The 7,567-nt window shown below is 34.3% G+C and overlaps 1 pseudogene; it reads left to right on the forward strand.

The window, feature by feature from the left end:
- Nucleotides 1-442: 442 nt before the first annotated feature.
- LOC137656542 (uncharacterized) lies at nt 443-2,594 on the forward strand (annotated as a pseudogene).
- Nucleotides 2,595-7,567: the final 4,973 nt, after the last annotated feature.

The raw sequence follows: 7,567 nt of genomic DNA on the forward strand, positions 1-7,567 counted from the left end.
AATTGAATCTTTTAATGTGACCGTCAGCTAAATGATTATTAAATGAGCTTTGAAAAGCAAATGAATATGATTCATCATCTTGTTTTTCATCCTTGGTTTATTTATTTTCATGAACTACTATGAGATTCAGGGCCTCTGTAACACGGTTTTTTGGACTTTGCTCCTTACCAAAGCATCGGATGTAGCTGAAAGTTGACATATGCATATTTTACAACCACACACAAATTTTGTCGGGCATCATCAATAACCTAAACCCGATATTTTTAATTTTTATAGAGTAAAAATGATCTAGCCGACGCCATGGCCAGTGATAACGAGCCAAGAGTCGAAAACATTCATTACGTAATCAATGTAAACACCTTTTGACAAAATTTTGCCCCGCCCATCCACCAGACACCCATTCAACTTGTTCCATCGACTATGAAACTCATAACAGTCAAGAATGGCTAACAGGATTTGGAATTGCCCCCGTGGTTGCAAAACTGCATTTGTCTTACGACTTGCAACTTTATACAGTCAAGAGAAAGCCCGTGGCCATATTTACTATAGCCCAAATAAGTAATTATTCAGTTTCTAGTTTAAATCCAATGTTTATGGTCTGATTTGTATTTAGTGTAACATGATTATAATACTTGTAATGTCATTCAGGCTTTTGAACATTTCCATTAACTATTCACTATGCCACAAAGAGAGAGAGAAAGAGAGAGATTGTATGTAAACAGTCTTTATATAACTATTTTTGTTAAAATAAGATTTTTGAGCTAAAATCTCTATCAGACCAACGGATCATCCGATATAATTTTTGTTCTTCTTCTTAGGCCGCACGACCTGTTGGCTATGTTTTGGGCATGACTGCAGGTGCAGTGAGGGTCACCGTCAACCGTGCTTCCAGTTCCGTTCCTTCACCATCGTCAGGATCACAAGTGCCGCCTGTTTTTGATAACTTTATGATTGGTGCCATTCGTCGCTGTATCCACAGAAAGTTTGCCGAAAAGGAGCATTTTAACTGTTGGTTCCTTGACAAATGATCTCAAAACAGCTGGCATTATTCCAGAAATGACATCATGGACTTCAGTACTTCAACTCTTGCATTCTATGGGATTTAAGTATAAAACTTCCCAACGTAAGATGTATGTAAGGAAGGAGTCTCTGGAAATTGTATGCCGCCGGATAACTGCTCTCCGTGATCTACGACGCCAGCAGGAGGAGGGGAGAGTGGTCGTTTTCGTAGATGAAACCTGGTTCACGACGAGGATGGCCCACAACAGGGAATGGGCAGACACTACGCAGGATATCACCAGCCCCACTTACAGTCGTCAGGTTCCTCCTGGAGAAGGTGAGCGTTTTGTGGTGGTGGCAGCTGGCAAGAATGAGGGCTTTATAGATGGTTCATACCTGTGCTACCTGGCCAAGACCAATCAGGGAGACTACCAGGGCGAGATGAATGCAAAGTTGTTCAAACAGTGGCTAACGACGCAACTTCTGCCATCCCTTCCCGAGCCATCTGTACTTGTGCTTGATAATGCACCATATCAAAGCACACTGCTCGAGGAAAGTCGATGCCCCACATCAGCAACCAAAAAGGCAGATTTCATCAGGTAATTATAATGACTTCCAATTTATATATGTATATATATATATATATATATATATATATATATATATATATATATATATATATGTGTGTGTGTGTGTGTGTGTTTACATATATATATATATAGATATATATATATATATATATATATATATATATATATATATATATATGTGTGTGTATATATGTACATTTATATATATATATATATATATATATATATATATATATATATATATATGTGTGTGTGTGTGTATATATATACATATATATATATATATATATATATATATATATATATATATATGCATATACACACATACACACACACATATAATATATATATATATATATATATATATATATATATATATATATATATATATATATATATATATATATATATAAATTGTTCGAAGAGTCAATTAACCTATTTTAATGGGAACTTGATCAAATTTCACTTTATTGCTTGTACTACATGTATCAATTTATGATCTATCTTTAAGGTATTAATGTTCTATTATGTTCTCTCGTCAGGTGGCTAGAACAGCGCAGGATATTGTTCCGACCTTCTGCCACACGCTCGGAGCTGCTGCTTATTTGCCAAAAGAATCGGCCGGAGCGAAGGTATGAGATTAACAACAACATCCGGGAATGGGGCCATTAGGTTGTGCGTTTGCCCCCCCCCCCCCCCCCCCCCGCTCACCCCGAACTCAATGCAATTGAACAGGTGTGGGGGTTCATGAAGAGACACGTATGTTCCTCCCTCCGTTGATTTACTCGATCCGACCTGCAGGACAGGTTGGAGGAAGCCAGACTTTCTGTTACCCCAGAAGTGTGGGCAGGAGCAGTTTGACAATCCCGTCATTTCGAAGAGGAGTATTGGGGGTCGGACAATATCCAAGAGACAGTAGAACCAGTCATCATTAGGCTGGCCAGTGATGATGAGGACGGGGAAGATGATCTTTTCCTCGAGAGTGATGATGACTGCATTTTGTAAATAAATCATGAATAGTTGTAGGAGTTTTATTTGTACATCTAATGGGAATTCATAGAAGTAAAGTGAACATAATTCATTTTTCCTTTAAAATAATTACTACATGTAGCAAAACAAATAGTAGTAAAGATGATAATGCAATGAAGGAATGATAGCATACTTTATCTTTAGCTTCAACATCGGCAATAACATACCCAGTTACCATAATTTGTCAGCTCAATGAAATAACCTATCATCTAATGTTAAACTTAATTTCTGAGGAGGCCATGGCTTATTGCACAGTGAAAAAACATGACAAAGACCTTATGAATGGCGGAACGATACATAAATGTAGGTGGGGTATCTGTGCTAGCGTAGTAATACTACTGTAGCAGTAGTGCCGCAACAGTAGTATACATGAATTAAACGTTTAGGCCAACTGCTGGGATCCTTGAGGATCATTTAGCACTAATTACAACTACTCGAGAAATGAGTTTTTATAGCCAGAATTTAAATTTTCTGATCCAACAATGCCCATGATAGCCTTCTGTGTTATCCTGAATTATAACGAGGCCAAAGTGGGTGGAGCCTCATGAAGTCATCATTCTGACGATAATTATTGGTGAAGGTTTAAAGCCAAAATACGGTGCCGGCTATTTTTCTTTTTTTTTTTTTTTTTTTTTTTTTTTTAACAGTAAATAGGTAGGTAGATAGACAATAAATAAAAATTGCTTGACATTGGATATAGCAGTTATCAAATCAAGTTTGTCTACTACGTTTCTGAAAATTACCAACTATTCCCTATACCTTGTCAATCTGACTGTGACCTATAAAGTAGACTGTAATTTCTTAGGAAAGTTATTTTGGGAGTTAGACAAAAAATCGAAGTGTTTTTGTATCTATTAACATATTTTGTTGATTTATTCATTATGACAATTATCAGTGGAGAGGTTTCAGAGTTCATAAAGGTGTACTGCTTTGCTTTTATTTAAACTTTTGTGTCATTGTTGGCAGAGGTATAGCCTTCGTTACGTATAGCCAATCATCGATCAAGAAAGAGGGAAGAAATGCCGTCATAAGTTACGTAACGAGTGCGTTCGAAACCTTTTCTCTGAGTAAGTTGGCCCGTCTTCAAAAAACGTCACTTTTACATTTAAAGTAGCAAATTTATTCAACCTACGTAATGCAGAATATAGACAAAATTTATGTGTAGATATAATGTGCATTCTGAATAAGCGTTATATTTATGAAATTCATAGATAAAAAATTATTGCAAAAAACCTGTATTACAGAGGCCCTGAATCTCATCTCTCTCTCTCTCTCTCTCTCTCTCTCTCTCTCTCTCTCTCTCTCTCTCTCTCTCTCTCTCTCTCTCTCTCTCAATGAAAATTCCGTGCATAAAATAATATTCATCTTCTTTCTGCAAAAATCTATTTGAATCACAACAATGATTTATATAAAGGATTTTTCTAACCAATGATTCATAATTCAATACTCAGGATAAATTTTTCTTAGTTTGCAAAAATCATCTCTTAAAAAAAAGGTTTAAAACAAAAAGAAATCATTTAAAAGAAAGAATCAACGTTTAGTATTACACTATAACACATACGTGAACAAGTAAAAACGTACGTAAAGCTAAAACTAATAATAACAACGTAGAAAATATTCATCAGAAAAATATTCCATATTTATGGCACATTTCTTCCCTCCCATTCATTGCGCCGAGCAATGTAAGACCTGGGATTCCACAATGACCTTTCTTTGGAAACCAACACAACCCCAATTGTTAGCTTCGCAGTCAGATAGCATTTGTGTTCACGTATTTTTTATAAACAAGAATATGGTTTATTTGTTATTTATTTCTTTGCAATGATAATTTCTTTTTTTTTTTCTTTCTTATTTCAGATATACCTTAAAAGCCCTATATCAATAATTGATTCGGGATTTGTTGATATTCGTTACTCAAATGTTTATCTTTCAATAAATCTTTCCTTGACAGGACAAAAGTTTCTGTAAAACCATTTACAAGTCTCTACTTACAAACTCTAGGCAGAAAAAAAAATCCAGATATTTTTTTTCTCGATTTCCAGAAACGACCAACAAGTTGAGAAATGTTCGTTCTTACAAAGAAGAAGAAGAAAGGGATTTACCCTGTTACTGGGCCTATCGGAGCTGAAAAATTCAGGTTTCTTATTGTCACGGTCCAGATACTGTATCTGTTATGACCTGGACTGTTTAAGGTCAGGTTGTGACATCAGGCCGTTTTCTCATAGACAATAAGATAATATCTTGCGCAGCGTTGAGGGTGGGCTTTTCTTGTAGAATTTACAGATGTTCCAGTATCCAAAGGCGGAATCTATCGGAAATAGTGTCATTGACATCCATATTTTTTGTCACGTGTTCATTCGTTATGTTGGAATTATTGTCTTGCAGACAGTGCGTTTTTATTTCTCCTTGTTGCACGTGGCAGGATAATCTTTTAGAGAGAAGCGTCGTGGTCATCCTAATGTAGGTGACAGGACATCCCTGGACTGGTCATTTGCATTAGTATACTAAGTTTGTCCTCTTCAGGTTATTCTGCAAGGCAGGGGCAGGATGTGTTTTCATAACAAAGTTTCTACTTTTTACAGGCTGATAGTAAATGATGATGTTAACTTTAGTTCCTTCTCTAGAGGAATAAAACTGACTTTGATACTTTTCATGGCCTTTCCATTATCAAGGTAGTTTTGGTGCATAAGGCCGTTGTAATATGAATTATTTTTGTTGAGTTTTCTGTATTGGCTGGTGGTTTACTGTTGTACCATTTATCAATGTTAGAAAAACCATTATTAACTAAAACCTACGTTATTCTGTCCATTTTCTCGTGTGCGCCTTTCCAAGAAAAGCAGTAATAGAATAAAATAACATAAATTGTAAATGCCTTTATATTTCTCTGTTAGAATAAAATAACGATGAGAAATAAGAACTTTTTTCCTAGGGATATATTCAAATATCTTCATAGCGCATATACTTTATATATCTATTAAAATGTAATAAAAGTTTTTAGTTTCTCAATCTTGATAATGTTACTTACGTCACTACGTTTTAAATATTCTAATACTTGCGCTTCTTTATTGTTTAAACATTCATCTACCTTTACTGCTATAATACCTGAATATTCTTATGAAGAACTCACAGCCTCTGCTCCCAAACTTTTTAAGATGTAATAAACCATATATGGGAGACGGTAATGAAGAATAGGTAGCGGAGAATGTGGGAAGAAAATAAGAATATTGTTTCAAAGTTTAGTTATCAAAGTTTGAACATGATTCAGACAATGAATCAAGGACGAACTTTGTAAGTTGAAGCGAGACAAAGTCTCCTGTAGCACTTATTAGGGTCGTGAACAGGATTTGGTTTGAAGAAAGAGAAAAATTTATTATAATGTATTTTGCTCATTCTATAGTCTTGTGATTGTAATATATTTGTAAAATAGCAGATATGTTTGCTGTACCAGAATTTTCTAACTGATAAAAAAACTAAATCACTGCTAAGGAAACTTCATGTTTTTATATTTTCCTCAAAGATGAAAGTCAATGATTTTCTCTTGTTACCTTAACAGATCTTTAAGCATTATGGCTTATTTCTATTCCATAGGGAATTTATTGTTCGGAGAAGAATATGAAAACGCAGTAATGATGATATTATGACGATAATAATAATAACAAATTTCTACCTCATATTGGGATCGAACCCGCGCCACTTACAAGTACTGGACATGATTTGTCACCGAAATACCAGTATGGTTTCTTCAACTGCTCAAACCAATGATAATTATAATGATGATGAAAATTATGATAATTTCCTTATAAACATACCTGTTCATGAAATATCATTATCAATATTATTGATTAAATTGCCATTATATTATGCTTAAGATTCTATCAATATGAATATTTCCAAATAAATTCCAGAAGTTTATTGTCCTTATGAAACACCAAAGGCCCAGTGATATTAACTAATTCTCGAGATGTTTAGTAAAAATGAACTTAACGTGAACAGGTAATCAAATCACTATCTCATTACTAGTAAGTGGAAAAAAATGTTCTCGTATTTTCAATGATCTATAAGGGAATCAAGAAGGACCCTTTTCTAATAAGGGTACTACTAGGCCGGATGATGCGGTCTAAGCGAGCCTATTTAGATAATGAATCAGGCAATTAACTGTAAATAGGCCGTCTAAATTCCTTCAGCCTATGAAATTACATGATTTCTGCAGCACAGACTTTAATATCCAAACTAAGATTGTTTTTTTAATGAGTCAGTTTATCCAAATTATACATATTACAAAATAGAACATATGAATAAATAAGGTTTAATTTGAACGTACCTGTTATGTAAAACAGGAACGAGAGTTTTGTAATCCATCGACTATACGTGAAAGAAATGGCACATATTTTGTTTCATAGAGATATAAAAGTAGTGTTCATAACTCTATGCTCTTTACTCACCTATTCTAATTTACGCAAGGTGATCCATTAGCATTTATAGATGCGAAAATTTAAAAATCATGATTAAAGATGAATATATATTATAACTTATGTTTCAGCCATCTTCATCCTGAACTATTCTTTTATTCATAAGTTGTTCTAGTAATCTAAACAGACGTCTGAACACATAGAATATTCTTCGAAAGTGTTTAGAAAAGGCAAAAAAGTAAACGAAAATTTAAGAAAATTTATCTAAAAGGAACATTTTTAATTAGATGGCCCTACCAGTATTAAGTTATGTATCAGGAACTCAGAGCCTTACTGAAGCCTTAGAACATAAGATAGTTATAACTCAGAGAGTTATGGAAAGAATAAAAAGAGGATTACCACTAAGAGACAGAAAAAGAGCAACATGGATAACGGGAGCAGGCTAAAGTAGACGATATTCTAACAAATTGTAACAAAAGGAAATGGACATGGACAGGATATGTAATGAAAATTAACAAAATTGGTCAATAGACATTGTAA

This window comes from Palaemon carinicauda, chromosome 17, assembly GCF_036898095.1.
Source record: "Palaemon carinicauda isolate YSFRI2023 chromosome 17, ASM3689809v2, whole genome shotgun sequence".
In the NCBI taxonomy this organism is placed as follows: Eukaryota; Metazoa; Arthropoda; class Malacostraca; order Decapoda; family Palaemonidae; genus Palaemon; species Palaemon carinicauda.